Source organism: Stegastes partitus, unplaced genomic scaffold (assembly GCF_000690725.1).
Source record: "Stegastes partitus isolate 25-593 unplaced genomic scaffold, Stegastes_partitus-1.0.2 Scaffold1060, whole genome shotgun sequence".
Taxonomy (NCBI): Eukaryota; Metazoa; Chordata; class Actinopteri; family Pomacentridae; genus Stegastes; species Stegastes partitus.
The window spans coordinates 111,206-126,684 of NW_007578791.1; the positions used below are offsets into that span (position 1 = coordinate 111,206).

The 15,479-nt window shown below is 40.5% G+C and overlaps 1 protein-coding gene across 2 annotated transcripts in view; it reads right to left on the bottom strand.

Moving 5' to 3' along the window:
* The window catches only part of LOC103367524 (DNA-binding protein SATB2-like), a 64,014-nt gene extending 52,997 nt beyond the window's left edge, over positions 1–11,017 (bottom strand). For both annotated transcript variants that reach the window (XM_008295573.1, XM_008295572.1), the window contains exon 1: positions 10,846–11,017. The gene's annotated coding sequence lies outside the window, so the exon portion shown is untranslated. The remainder of the gene's footprint in view (positions 1–10,845) is intronic.
* Between the last annotated feature and the right edge of the window lie 4,462 nt (positions 11,018–15,479).

Here is a 15,479-nt window from a genome sequence, read left to right on the forward strand (position 1 = left end):
TTGCCATATTGCTATTTTGATAACATTTCGGTTAATTGTTCAGCTCTATGAAGCTGAATCTGTGTGTGTGCTGAGTTTACCTATTAAGGTTTAGCCTACATTTTTCTCACAGCTGCTCTTACTGCACTGCAGCTGCGACTGGCGGCTAGTTTGTGTGTAGTATTTCCTCCAGTAGTGACCAGGGCCTTTATTTAGCTCACCTGCAGGAGGCCTGTATTTGAAGCAGGCTTGCATTAGAGACAGGCCCTAATTTCTAATTCCCTCTGCAGGAGCCACAGGGTGTATTTATTTATTTGTCTGTTTACTTTGGCATTCAGGCAAAGAGAATGAGCATCTCATCTTAAGTATGTTTTTTTTTTCCAAACACGTACAGACTATATTTAGCTTTGTTGCTGCTTTTTGATCATAGTCGCCAGTTGTAAATACAATTTGTCTAACTATATAAGGAATATTTTCTATTTATTGTATATCAGGGTAAAACATGGCCCTGGATTTTTATTTTTGTCCACCCAGACCAGCTCACTACAGCTCCACCACATAGAAACACAGCAGCTCTTAATACCATCACTTACAATGGAAGGATCTTTGCTACTGTAACACTAATACAGAGCTATTTTCAGAGCCAGCAGGCCACCGCTGTGAGGATACTGCAATAGATCTGGTGTTTCATGATGAGTGTCTTTATGTATAGAGGCTGTAATATCTATTACAACACAGGTAATCAGTCAGAAATGAATCACGTTAACCTTGAAACTTGAAGGACAGACTCTTCAGGATTACTGTCCCGTAAACTGCAGGACTATAAAGAAAGACTAATTAAAAACATCAGGTTCTGACTGTACACATGTATACTCTGGTCGAAACTACTTTCTTGATTATTCTATTTCTACCTTTGTTCCATAACATGTCAGAAAATGGTAAAAAATATCGATCAGTGTTTCCTCAAGCCCAACATGACAAATGTCTTGTCATGTTATTCAGTTTACTGTCATAGAGGAGGACACAAGGCAGAAAATAATCACATTTAGGAAGGTACAATCAGAGAATTTAGGCTTTTTAAATATAAAGAACTCTATTTCTAATTAATTAATCAACCTACAGCTCTATGTGGATCCAGAGTATATACTGCATCACTTAATGCATTCGTAAATGTGCCGATATTGTTGTGTAAAAATACGAGTAAAAGAGATGCATTTCAAATACTTCACTTAGTTTATAATTATTGTCAGCCTAATGTACTGAACTCAGAGTCAGCCAGCGGCTATGAAAAGCATGCAATCATTTAAAAGAAATTGCCAAAATCGCATCATTTTTCAGCCACAAATGTGTTTGAATTTTTGATGGTCTGTTAACTAATGACAAGCAAAATGTAGCTCCATTGGGAAATTTAACCTGAAAAAGCTCACAGTTGTGATATTTCATCAGAATCACTTTATCCTACGTCACAATTCAAAATAAACCATTTATACCAGATCCCGTTTAAAAAAAAAAAAAAAAAAAAAAGCAACTAAAAATTCTGTGCTATACAGTATGGACCAACAGGCCATCACTGGTTCGGCTCTGCACAACAGTCAATAGTTCAGTTTTCAGGTGAACTGCAGGCAGTGTTCCCACAGAGCAGAAAGGAGACGACAAGAGAGACTGAGAGGAAAATAGAACACACTGGAGCAATAAAACAAAGGCAGCATGGCTCAATCACGGTATACAGAGGAGCAAGTTGTTAGACGATAGATTCAGCATGGTGAAACGTCTTTCTAGATTTCGTGTGCAAAGCATTGTGAAAAACTGAGTCAATAGAGGTTGTAAAAATGTAAATAGTTAAAATTCTATCGTACCATATTTTATTGCAGTGTGGGGAACGCCTGTGGACATTTGGAAATGTTTTTTTGTTTTTGTTTTTTTATGACTTTACCCTTCATAACGGTGTCATACTGCACAGCATGGCTCAAAAACAGTGTAGAGAGCAGCAGGATTCATTCAGCATGTTGGTGAAATGTCTCTCTACAGCTGAGGTGCAGGAGTGTGTGAAAAAGTTTGTAGAGGTAGGTAAAATGTAAATAGTTAAATACCTATAAAATGTAGAGCCAGTATTTCCCTAGTATTAACACCTGTGGACACTCAGAAAACTAGAACTGAACATGTTGATTTCGGGTTTTGCCTTTTTTTGTGAAGTGAATAATGAAAGAAATGCATCTCTCTTTTTTTGTATTTTATTTTTATGATTTATGTCATTCAAACTGTGTCATACTGCACAGAAACATTTTTAGTTCTTTTCCCCTTTCAGCCATGGTTGTGTTTCCATTGAGGACTTTATATTGCAGTGAAAAATGAGGCCACAGTGAAGAAACACACAGGAGCAGTTTGGAGTTCAGCAGGCTGAAGCACTACAAGTGAAACTGCTCCTCTTTCCTACATTTCAGACATTATATACTAATCACTATTAGTTTCTTTTAATTCTTTCTACTTGTTTTCATCCTGAGTATCTATCCGACATGTAAATAATAACTCGGGTGTGGACTTGCGATTGTGAATGTCACATAAACATTCACTGATAAAAATGATGAAATGCTAATCTACTTTATGCAATTATTATGGGCGTGTTGAGCAATAGCCTTTGTTCTGAGGACCGTCTTTAAACAAGTGTCTTGATAACCGTACATCAGTGTACAATGTATCGCATGTTCATAGCTCCGAACGCCATTAAAATCTGGGATTTAGCAACATGGATATCAGGTCTTCAGACAATGGGATTGTTATCGTCTAAATCCTAAATTTATTGTCTTGTTTGATAAGTCAGAGCAGTTAATAAAGACCTGATACGAGGAGCTGTTACATATCTGCTACGAGTACCAAATGTAATGTCTTTTTGATAAGGACAGGGCCATGACATATTTCCCAATTTATTGCTTCTATGGGCAACTGACGCACCTCTCAGGGTCAAAGAGAGTATTAAGGAGCTTCATTTAAAACTGCTGAATATTATGCACTATATCCTTTCTAATAAAACACACTGTCAGATATGAAGAGAGACCAAAAAAAAAAAAAAAAGTCACTGTGTTGTGTTTGTCCCGCATACAGTTTGATACCGGGTCGTGTTTTGATGATAAGCCGCTATCAAATTCCACATTATTACATGTTCTAGACATAACAAATACATGCCGAGGGGCCAAAGACAAGATTGCAGAGCAAAAATGTGGACACACCTAAAGAAATAGGAGAGTAGGACACAACAACAAACACACCTATAAACAATGTGTCCAGCTCAAAGACGTAAACACACACAAACATGTAATTCAAAGCCAGCCTAAACTCTACAAATCAGACAGCTGACAAACACTGATTGGTATTCCCATCCATTGGAAAGACATAATGACTGGTGGAAAGAAACTGGGAGCTGCAGCAGAGGAGCTGCTCTCCACGTTTTAATCCCTTCTGTCACCATTTAATTGTAGTTTTTAAAGTTTATTTTCAGCTCCATCGCTCTCTCTCTTGCGGTTGCATTCTTGTCTCACCTGCATGACGGTTTTTAAAAACACTTTCAGCTGCATCCAGCTGCTTTAATGTTGCACGCATAATGTAAAAATTTAGGGGTAGAGCAAAAAACGCTCCCCAGTCGGTGCAGGTTTTTAAAAAAGAAGCCTGTTTTTATGTTGCCTCCTGCCTCCACACACACACACACACACACACACACACACACATATATACAGGGCTTCAGTGTGATAAGTTTGAAGGAAACAGAGGGCAGTAAACACTGCGGCTCACTTTGAGACTCAACACAAAGAGACGTATAACTAGGATAATAGCGGGTAAAAAGTGAACAACAATCAACCTGAGCAGCAGGAGAAGCAGCCGTCTTTCCACGCCTGAAACCAATGGATGTTAGTAAGAAATATAACTGACCTCTAACACCGCAGAGCTGAAGACGCCTAAAGAAGAAAAGCAGCTTCTCCTGCTCTAACTGCCTTTCCGGCAGTATCTCTGTTACCGTTACGATACGAGTTGGCTAATGAAGGCTGCTGCCTTCAACATGCAAACCACAGCGAGAGAGAGAGAGACAGACAGACAGAGAGCGAGAGAGTGAGTGAGAGAGAGAGTGACCTGCGAGGGCAATATTAGCTCTGATAGCAGGGAGAATGGGAGAGGCGTTACATATATGGAAATATCAAGAGATACGGCTGTTCTTCCCGTTCGAGATCCACTTTTATAGCAGGGTTATCAAGCTATTGGTTAATGCTTGGCTCCGCAGCACAGATAAAAGTAGGGGGAGGAGGGGAAACGATATTAAAAGCCCTGCTGTCAAAGAAACCAAATGTACACATACATGTATGCACAGAGGCATAATGGAGGTGGGATGTACTGAGCTGCCTGCTGTAACCCAAAGCTGGAAGGCAAAACGGGCGAGGGGCCCTGAAAGCCCAGGTTTAGGCCATGTCGAGTGGGTCGGCATAATTTAATTATTTTCAGACTGTTGGGGGACTCTCTGTCCGAATCGAGCTTCACGACTACAACCGTTACCCCATACAGTGGTCTGGCTTGTGTTTTAGCAAACTGCTTCTATTTTCCTTTGTCAAGTAATTTAAATAGAAAAAATCTCAGCAAAGTCATATTATTTCATCATAGAAGTAGTGTGAGACTGCAGCCAGCGGTTTTCTTCCTCTTGCAGGGGGTCTCTGTGTCAAAACCTGGCTTTGAGGCTGTAACTGTTCACTCTGTCATGTTCCGGTTGTGTTCTGCAAACTGCATCTATTTTTTTTCTCTTCGTCAAGTAATCAACACTCAAAAAACATCAAGTTGTGGTATTCTGTCAGTAAAGTAACGCAGAGCTGCAGGAAACAGTTTGTTTCCAGTTATAAGACTGCAACTGTTTAACTTTATCTCATGGCCCAGTTTGTGTTTCATCAAACTGCTTCTATTTGTCGCATTGTCCAGAAATTAACAGACAAAAAATCTCAAGTAAAGTCATATTAATCCGTCATAGAAGTTCTGTAAGACTGTAGCCAGCAGCTGTTTCAAAATCTAGTTTAAAGATTGTATCTCTGACATTATAACGTGATCCAGGTTGTGTTTTATGAAGCAGACTCTGTATTTATTGTTTGCCAATAGGAGCTGTAACTATTAATAGATTATCTATCAACTAATAAATTAATTGTCAACTATTTTGATAGCTGATGAATCAGTTTGAGTAATTTTAAAGAGAAATCTATCAAAAATGATCTGATTCTAGCTTTTTATATTTTTATGTTGTCTAGTTTCTTTCCTCCATTATGACAAACTAAAAAACAACACATCTGAGGTCATCATCTTGGGCTTTGGAAAACACTGATCAACATTTTTCACTATTTTCTAACTTTTTATTGGTAAAACAACTGATCATGAAAACAATTGTTAGTTGCAGCTTCAGTGTCAAGTAATTAACCCAAAGACAACTGTGATGTACCATGGGCCTGCAGCCTGCAATTAACTGTATTATCAATATATGTTATAGCTTTTCCTTTAATAATTGATTAACTGTTATAATTGTCAGAAAACAGTGGTGAAGAAGTCTGTCAGTTCTCCCTTTAGGACACGTTAATGTATTCAGTGTGTTATTTTTGGTCTGACAGGCAGTTAGAAAGAAGTTAAGTGTCAGAGGAAACTGGGGAACCAACACATTTTCACATCTGAGAATTTTTGTGTTGTTATTTTTCTATAATGGATTCCTGAAAAAATACTAAATTCGAAAATGATGCTTCTCTCTGTCTGGAGTCACTCTGTGGTCTCAGCAATGTCCTGCCTACGCCTCTATCTGATTGGTTACACGTCATGGGTAACAGACAATTAACACCGAAGGATAAATGTTTTTTTTAAAAAAGTTCTCTTACAATTAAATGGATGTAAAACACATATAAACATTTCAGTAAAATTATGTGATAGATTTGGGTTTTTTCTCAAATTTGACACCAAGAAATTTTAAACTGCAAATAAATGTTGGTTCCAGTTATTGATCACTTTAATGACTAATCAAGCCCAAGTCTAAACAGACAAATAGTAACACAAGGAGGGAAAATACAATCAGTCAGTCAGCTGCTGCCTGAAAGAGCCTCCTTTCCCCACTGTGCTCATATTTGTACTAAATAAAATGAATTACAGATCAACTAATCAGTTCAGGTGGTTTGTTCCTGGATGTCTGCAGAAACACTCAAACTACCGACAGCAGGGGTTTGATCCAACCTTGCTGTCACACTGACATTTTATTAGAGCTAAATTAATTAGTAGATAAGCTGAGTAGTTGCCAGCTATAAAATCCACTATTTGGATAATGAATGAATTGGTTTCACTGATTTCTGAAGAAAGACTTAATTCTCTGATTGCAGAATCTTAAATGTGAATATTTTCTGGTTTCTTTCCTCCTGTGAAGCTGAATGTCTTTGGGTTGTGGACAAAACAGGGCATTTTAGGACGTCTCCTTTGGCTTTAATTAATATTTTCCCCATTTTCTAATGTTTTATCGACCAAACAACTTATTATCTCTATCAAATCTTAATAGTGTATAAATCATTTCCCAATCACACTCCATATGTTATTTAAATGTCTGTGTTGCACAGTGCTCTACTGCTGTTATGCTACAGGTAGAAAGTTGCAGGTTTGATTGGAGTGGGGTTTTTTTTTTTTACCCTAAATCAACAAATAGATTGAAAATGCTGAGCATAAAACACTGACTACAATAAGGAGCTGTGCAACAATTATGTTTTTAGAATCATTTCTGTGCCCTCCTCTTGACTTCAGTAAAAGTACCAATATCTCTGTGCAACAACACTACAAATATGAAAATGGTGATGTGGTTGTGGAGGTTCTTCCACATCTGGAGAATCTGATTAGTAGGTTGGAGCGTCTCTGTAGCACCACGATGCTTTCATTATAATGGTATGTTGTGACTAGAACTGCAATGATTAGTTCAATAATTGATCGTTGTTAACTTTTAAAGTAATCGCTAACTATTTTGATTATCAATTTATCAGTCTGAGTACATTTTTAAGAAAAACTGTCTAAATTCTGTGATTGCAGCTCTTAAATATGATTATTTTCTGGTTTCTTTCCTCTTCTGTGACACATCATATCCACTATTTCATAAACAAACGCACATTTACCCTCCATGTGTTAGTCTGTGTTGCAGGTTAGATTTAAGTTTCCTGATCCCTACAGCAACAATTACATTGAAAATACAGAGCATTGAACACGGACAATAACAATGGTGCAGAAACTGTCACGTTTCCTTGTTTTTGGCAGTAAACTGAATGTCTTTGTTTTGTGGACAAAACCAGACATATTAGGACATCACCTTGAGCTCTAATTGACATTTTCTGACATTTTTTTGACCAAACAACTGATCGATTGGTCAAGAAAATGATCGACAGATTACCAAACTATGAAAACGATTGTTATAGCTGCACAGAAAACAACATCCAGGCTGAAGCTGAAACATTCTCACTGTCTGAATTTGTTTGTTAAAAGTCTGAAAGCAACACGCAGCTTTTTTAATGTGGCTGATTATGAGGAATTATTGCTCTTAGGGAAGGTTACATTATTGAGGAATTTGCTGTTTATGGCCCTCAGATGTGCTGCTGTGATGTGGGGAGATGTTGGTGTGAGGGGACCTTGAAGGCGAAACACATTTCTTAGCCCTGGAGAGGGTCCACGGACTCCAAAAAGCACACACAGACACACAAACGAACACTGAGGAAACCGAGCAGGGGCGAGGGGGCGAGTCGAGGGGGCCTTCTGGCAAACATGTTTGGCTTCTCTCGTAAACATCTCATTTGATAACGCGAGCATTTACTGCCTCGCCCTTTGCAGCTTCGAGGATGCAACACGCGTGCTTAAACACACTCATCTGCGCAGAGTCGCACACAGACAGACACTAAGCCACACAAACCACAGCCAGCATGCTACACAGACTCTCTGCTTTAACACTTCCAGGGACCACACACTGACTCACAGAGCAGGAACTCAGCAGCACAGGCTGGACCCAATAATGCAACATGCTGCAGTGCAGGACTCAGCCTTTGAGATTACTCTTGTTTTATCCAGCAGCAGACTCCTTGGGAGGGGAGGGGGGGTCTCACTCACATTAACAGCTAAATCTCTATTAAGAAACATGCACAATGAGAGACATTGCAGTGATCTGAGGGGCAGTGACGCCCACAGCCGAGCAGAGGAGCATCATTAGTGCCCACAGAGCTTCTGCACTATCTAATCTGCACTTTAATAGCTGCAGACACACCCATATTACTGTGGACAGAGACTCAGAAAGGCAGGCAGAGCTGGTGAAATATTCAGTTCAAGTTGAATTCCTGTGGTTGTGTTTGAGTATTTGTGAGATAATCAGATATAAAGTGTAGCTTTAACCTTTGAAAAGTTCGAACAAATGAGAAGTATTTCAGCCTCAAAGGTGCCAAGTTGTCACCATAACGCGCATGGCTATGAATAATTTGCGCATCAACGTCAGATCTTCTCTAGAAAAAACAGACTTGCTGCAGTGAAAGCCAAAGGAAATACGAGTTTCCCACTATTTTTGTTTCCCCCGTCAACTTTTTTAACTTGTGAGCAAACTTTAAGCAGACAGGCGGCCCAGAAAAAACCTGGAGCGGCTGCACAAAGTCTCCCATCACACCGACTGAAACGAATTCGTTTCTCCTCGCGGTTGGCTCCAGAAAAAATTCCTGGAGTTATTTATTTTTTAACATATATTTTTAAAGCTGTTCTGCTTGAGCCTTGTGGGGGAGAAAATGGTTGGCAGAGAGGCGCGCACTGTTGGCTGACATTAGTTTTAATTATTTCAGCTAATAAAAGTCGATTAATTTGTCTCGAATGCTTTACCTGCTCAGGTGACACATCTCTCCTTTTTAACACAAACAAACAAAAACAGTGACATTTCTGTGAATTGAAGCTCGTATTTCACACGTGTTGAACTTCGTGAGAAAAGCGCAGCAAACAGAGACGCTGCTTGGATACCTGGTGGTTTGGACGAGAAGAAGGGACTGAGTCAGCCTGCAGTTCTTTAAAGGTCAGAGAGGACGAAAGGCTTCAGTGTGCGGCTGCTGTCAGTGTGAGGAGCCTCTGCTTTAATGCAGAAAGCAGCAGAAAAAGGAGTAAAATGAATTAAAAATAAATTAAAAGAGAATTTGGAAAAACTTCCTTAAATTACGTCTGTTCGCGCAACGGAGCCTGTCTGACCTGTGAGTAAACTTTTATTTTAAAAAAAGCACACCGGTACCTCTAAAATATAAAAAGGATGCAGGTCTGATTTCTTGGCAAAAATAACGTTTATGTTTAGCACGATTGTTCCTGACATGACGGTCTGCTGGAGGACTGTTTCTCATTTGTGCCAAACGCATTTGGCTTCACTTTCTTCCGATTACGCACAGCAGACATGGAGGCCTTTTACTCCTCAAAACTTACTCCTCCGACCTGAGCTCTGCTTGTCTGCTCGTGTTGCTGAACGCTTTTCGTGTGTTTTTAATATTCTAAAGCAGCCGCGAAACTTTCCTGAGTGTGTGTTGCAGAGGTTAAAAGGCGCTTGTAGCAGCCGACAGCATTTGGACGCTGTTCTACACCGCCTCTGCTCCCTCCCTATGTTTTATTCATCGTGCGTCCCCGTTTACCGGCGAATGTGCACGTGTCTGTGAAGAAAGCGGTGTAAAACTAATGAAGAGGTGCTTTTATTTCAACTCTGCAGCGTTAATAAGTAACACCTCTCACAGTAATGTTGGTCAGTAATTATTTTTTTTAGAGTTAAAACGTTACAAATTGCTAAAGTGACGCATTTGGGGAACATTGACTTTATCTCCCTGAATCTACACACACACACACACACACACACACACACACACGTTGTTGTAAATTATTCTGAACCTGTGCAATAAATTAAAACAGTGTATTATTTTTAAAATGTCTGATTTTTCAAAAATAAATAAATAAAAATAATAAATTTAGAAGCTCTAAAAAAAAAAAATCTGCAAAACGTGTAAACTTAAATATGATCTAACTTTTTTCAATAACAATAATTTCTTTACACGTGCATACCTTATTTGAAACACGTAAAAATGGAGAAAAAGTTCATTAAAAAATAACTAATTAAATTAAATGGTCCATATTTGACTTAGGGCACATTATGGGAGGCTGAGCTTAATTCTTTATGGAAAAACGTGAAAATTCTGTGTAAATGTGCGACACAATTCTGACAAAAATCTGTTGTTTCCAGCTAATTATAATAATAATGCCAACCTTAATTATCAGTATATGGATAGATAAGTAGATTTTATTATTCCATTAATAATCTGCATTAATAACAACGCTAATGATATAAATCTAATGAACCAAAGTAAAGATTTCCTCTCAGTGCGATGCTGTGCGACTCGAACGCTGCGTTCAATTTATTTATTTTATGATTTATAGTTTTCTGTGCTTCATAATGATTCACAGCCACTTTAAACCTCTGTGTGATTATACATGGGTGTAAATTTCGTTTGAAATTTGTGGGTGGGGGGAGACATTAAGCAGGGGCTTGGCTGCGCGCCCCTTGAAAATGTGGAGCATCAAACACTTTCAAACTATTTTCTGCATTCTGGTGAACTTTTACGCACCACATCTGTGCCTTTTCTGTGTCAATTTATGGTGGAAATGTCTTTGTTTGTACTCAACAGACAGAGGTATACCATTTTAAATAATAATAATAACAACAGTCCTTTGCTTTATTTGTGTCTTTACGAAGAGAGTGTGATGCTGTTGATACTGAGGGGGATGTGACCCCTGCGTCCCCTGTGAAATCCACGCTGCAGCTGTGTACGTGTGTGCGGTTGTACTCACTGTTTACGGCGTGTCTGTAGCGCTGCTGGCCGCTGAGGAGGCTCTGTCCATTGATCAGGAGTATTGAATCCAGGGCTGGGCTGTGGTTCGGCTCCTGGAGACCCGGCGGATCACGTTGGTGTTGTGCTGAATCTGAGCCGGACCGGAGATCCACAGAGGAAAAAAAAAAAAAAAAAAAAAGTTAGTGACTGGAGGCGGCGGTGAGTGTGTGTGTGTTGGTGTGTGCGGATTGCGCGCAAAAGCAGCGGAGTGAGCGGCCGGAGGATGAGAGTTTGTGAGCAGCAGCAGCAACGGCGAGTCCCGGAGAGGTGGACCGAGTTATCGGACGCACAGTCTTGTTATTGTGCGCTTTGGTTCGCCTTCCTTTTACGCGTTTCTCTGTCAGCTCTGCTCTGAACTCATCCTCGAAAGAGAGCGCAACACTAAAAGCTAAAAAAATAAAATACAATAGCGCGACGCAGCCCGACAAACAAAACAATACAGTCCGGGAGAAATGAAACAAAGCGCAAACCTGAACCGAGAAGCGAACACCGGAGTTTTCCAGCGGCGCAGAGGACCGGGTTCTAATCACAGTGTGTCACTTTCAATCTTCCTGTGCCAACGGGCGCACTGACTGATAGAGGGAGGAGAGAAGGGAGGAGAGACAAAGACGGAGGGGAGGGGGGGAGCAGAGGGGGCGTCAAAAAACTAATCTGACCCATGAAAGCGTCCTGTGGGCCGGATCTCCCTCAGAGGATGGAGCACAGGCGTCCAGCACAACTCTTCAAAGCTGATCCGGATCAGGATTCTGAGGCCCCCCCAAAAAATATACCGATGTCTATGTTGACTCTCTGTCGTCTCCCTGCAACATAAACAGCTATAATTTTCCAAATCATATCTCTGAGCCGTAATTCGCTATCAGAGCGACCTTGACGTCAGAGAATGAGACAAGATAGAGCTCTCCTGTTGCTTTTACGTTCTTTCTGCTTCACGCAGCACTAACTTATCAGCGCCGCAGCTTCCCTCCAACACTTCCAGGCATGTCGGTATCAATCCAGCAGATAATCAAGCTGAAGTCCATGTTCTGATACATGTTAATAAGTAGCCTAATAATAAGCCAGGGATGAGCTCCCCCTCCTCTCTTTGTCGCTATTAGATGCCCTGAGTCAATACAGGCTCAGTGCGCGGAGCTGTGGGATCCAGTGGTTAATGATAAACCTGTGACTTGATAGACAGATGTCACTGCGCGGTGTCTAATAGATAAGGAAGCCAGCTAAGGTGACACAGGGAAGGGTTTCTGAAGGCAACGTAACCTTTTTTTTTAACTGAAAATATCACGCAAAAAAGTTTTAAAAACGAGATCTTTGTTCTTTTAAATGTTTTTGCTGCACCGCTTAAACTGCAAACTTTTGACAGATATGATAAAATATTTAGTTTTGGACTATTTTTAGTAACTCTGCTCCTAATTTCTTCTTTTTTAAAAGTTGAATCTCCAAGGCTTTCATTTGTAAAGCTCCGGCCTTCCACTGTAAACTGCAACAAGAGAGTCTTTCATGCACATTTTAACAAGAGCATGCGCAACCGTATTGAGCAACACCAACGAGGCCACAGGTTTTACAAGAACATCAGCGACAAAACACCGTGACGGTGCGTAAAAACGCGTCTCCCGGAGCTCACCGCGCTGGTTTGAGACCGAACCGCGGTGAAGGGGGACGCGCTGCTCTTCATACCCGGCTTCTTGTTGTTCAAAGCTTGAGGGGAAGTGCGCGCCAGAGCTGTGCACGTAGCTGCCCAGGACAGGCCTGTGAGTTTTGGTCAACACAGGTAGATTTTTTAAATTCTTTTTTTAACATTATGTTAGAGTTGAAGCGAAGAAAAATGGCTGGAAATAGTCATCAACCAAACATATAACTGTTTTTAATTAGAACATGACCAGATTTGGAAACAGTTTTCTGGATTCAGGAAGCCTGGCGCTTCATGACTTTACGCACCACATCAGGAGTGAAAACCCTTTGTAATATCCTTTACACACGCCGCATCTTTTACTCACCTTTCCACTGAAGCCTCGCTATCAGCGTCAGGACACCTGGCAGCTCTGCAGCTCCCACAGATGCGGAGTCAGAATTAAGTGGAAACAGAAAGCGGCGGGGAGCCAGCGCGCTTCTCGCTGCTCATTCGTCAATATTATTAAATATGATAATGACGGTGGTGATGATGTGGATGCGCAGGGGGGGAGTGATGGCCGCTGCAAGAGGTAGAAACGCAGGCCTCTCTGCGGTGCAAACTGCGTGTATGTGCCATAAGAGCCCATTAAACAATTTCTAAAAGCGTCTGGTGAATTTTACAGACTGGGTTTTTATCGAGCTGAGGCTGCCCGCTGTGCAGAATTCTTGCAGTTATTTTAATTTCATCGTAAAGCGCTCATTAGAGGTTGAAAATAAAATCCATTTAAAGCTTCATTTCTCACCATCTAGGCTGGTAAACCCAAAGTGTCTGCGGCTTTTGGAAAAGGGCTCCAAACTACACAGAGGCATGCGTCCTGGAGCACTGCTGATTTCTTATTTCTTGAATTAATTGCACTGTTGGATCAAGTTCCAGGATATTTCTCTTAATCTCTTAATATTTCGTTTTCTGTTTACCTCTGTGAGCTCCTATAAAATCCTGCATGCAGTTAATTTTTAACAGAAATTTAGTGTATTCAAGGAAAAGTTATTTTGGAATACATAATTCAACAGCGCAGTTGTGATGACTGAATGGAGCCTCAGCGTCCTGCACATGTGAAGCAAATAAGAATAAAATAAACGGCAGACTCATATTTCATTTTTCTACCTGTGTTTAAATATTAACCACATTTCTCTGAGACGTAACAGAGGCTGATTTTGTTGACTTGAATTCAGTCTTTGTCCCGGAGAGGAGCGTGTTGTATTTATTCAGAGAAATGTTCCGCTAACTAACTGCATCATGCAAAGAGTCTCGGCTGCAGCAGGCGCAGTGAATTATTGAAGGCCGGCAGGGGAGCCTCTCCGCCGCATCACACAGCAGCTCCTTCCCTCTGTCTATTTTCCATTTCTTGGGGAAGTGGGAGTCTAGGAACGAGCCCAAACAAGCGTGAAAAGCTGCACAATGCGGTGAAGTAAGGATGAAATATTGATCCCTGAAATAGCCCCGATGGAAACAAATCCAGAGGACCAGAGTGAATAATTGATTCAGCTCAAATGTGATAGTGACTGTGGCGCGCAGGTGAAGGCCTCGTGGAGAACACCTCCCACCCCAAGAGGAGGGGGGGAAAAGGAAGAATAACATGCTGTTATTTATTTCACATCCGAGGAGCAGAACAATTTATAGAAAGTGATCCTGTGATTTTAAGCAGAACAGACCTCCGGCGCATTTAAAATCCAAGAAGTCAGCGGAATCATTTAGAGAAGAATGCGTCTGGTTTGGATCAAGCAAAATGAAACATTAATAAATAAGCACAGTTTAAGTTTTTAGCTTTGAATGAGAACGGTGGAAACATAATGCACAGTAAACTCACTTTTTAATGACTTTCCTTTTTAGTGAATCTCCTGTTTTTTGTGCTTTTTCTGCTGTTTGATCATCACAGTTCTACGCAGCTCCTCGGCCGTGTTGCGCCATGTTGTGCGGGTATTTGCCATCTTGCTCCGTTTGGGTTTTCAGACGCCTGTTGTCACCTCGTTAAGTGGGACTGTCTGAGAAAACCAGAGGCATCATTTGTGCAAACAGCGCGGCTGTGTGGTGGAAAAAAAACACAGGAGGCCGAACCGGAGCGACTGTTGGATCATGTGAGAGGCTCCCGTCGCTTTATTTTACTGAGAGCGAGAAAAACGTACACGTTTGTTGGCATTTTGTTCCCAAACAGTGTCTGGATGCAAATTATTGTAGTGAAAAGTGTTTGTGTGAGCTGTCCACGTGGATGTGTGAGACAAATAGAAAACAGAGGAGGTTGGAGCCTCTAAAGTCACACTGGCGCAGATATAAGCACGTGTCTATAAAGATCATCTTTTAAATCACTCATTTTCTAATATTTATCAACTTAAAAGCACGACAATGGTGCATTTTTAATAGAGTTTATTGATTTAATCCGTGACTAATACTGTCAGCATCAATACACACTGACAGGCAACTTATTTCTAATAATGTCTCCAGAAATAAGAAAGTGATCATCAGAAGTCTTCACTGAAGCTTCTTCTGCGTTTCCTGACGGCAGCAGCTTCCTCTTATGGACACAGAAAGCATCATTTATTCATGTGAACGAGTTTCCCCGCTGGTTGAGTATCTGAGCTCTGAGAGAAATCCCCTCAGACGATGAGTGAGACAAGGAGCGAAATGAAATAAAGAAAAAAGAGAAAAGAAGGCCCGAGAAGCGGAAATATGAAGATTCTGATCCGTCTGAGCAGGAAGATTCACATTTAAGACATAAATTATAGAGACAGGAGGACAGAGAAATGTATTTTATAATGATTGATGCAATATATTTCATTTATTGTATATTTTATTTGTGTGTAAAATATGCTGAGATGACTTATGTTGGGAATTGGCGCCATATTAATAAAACTGAGTTTAACAGAAAATAACGAATAATGAGTGAATATTAGGAAAATGTAATAAGGCTTCATTTCCAATTAGCTTGATATTTG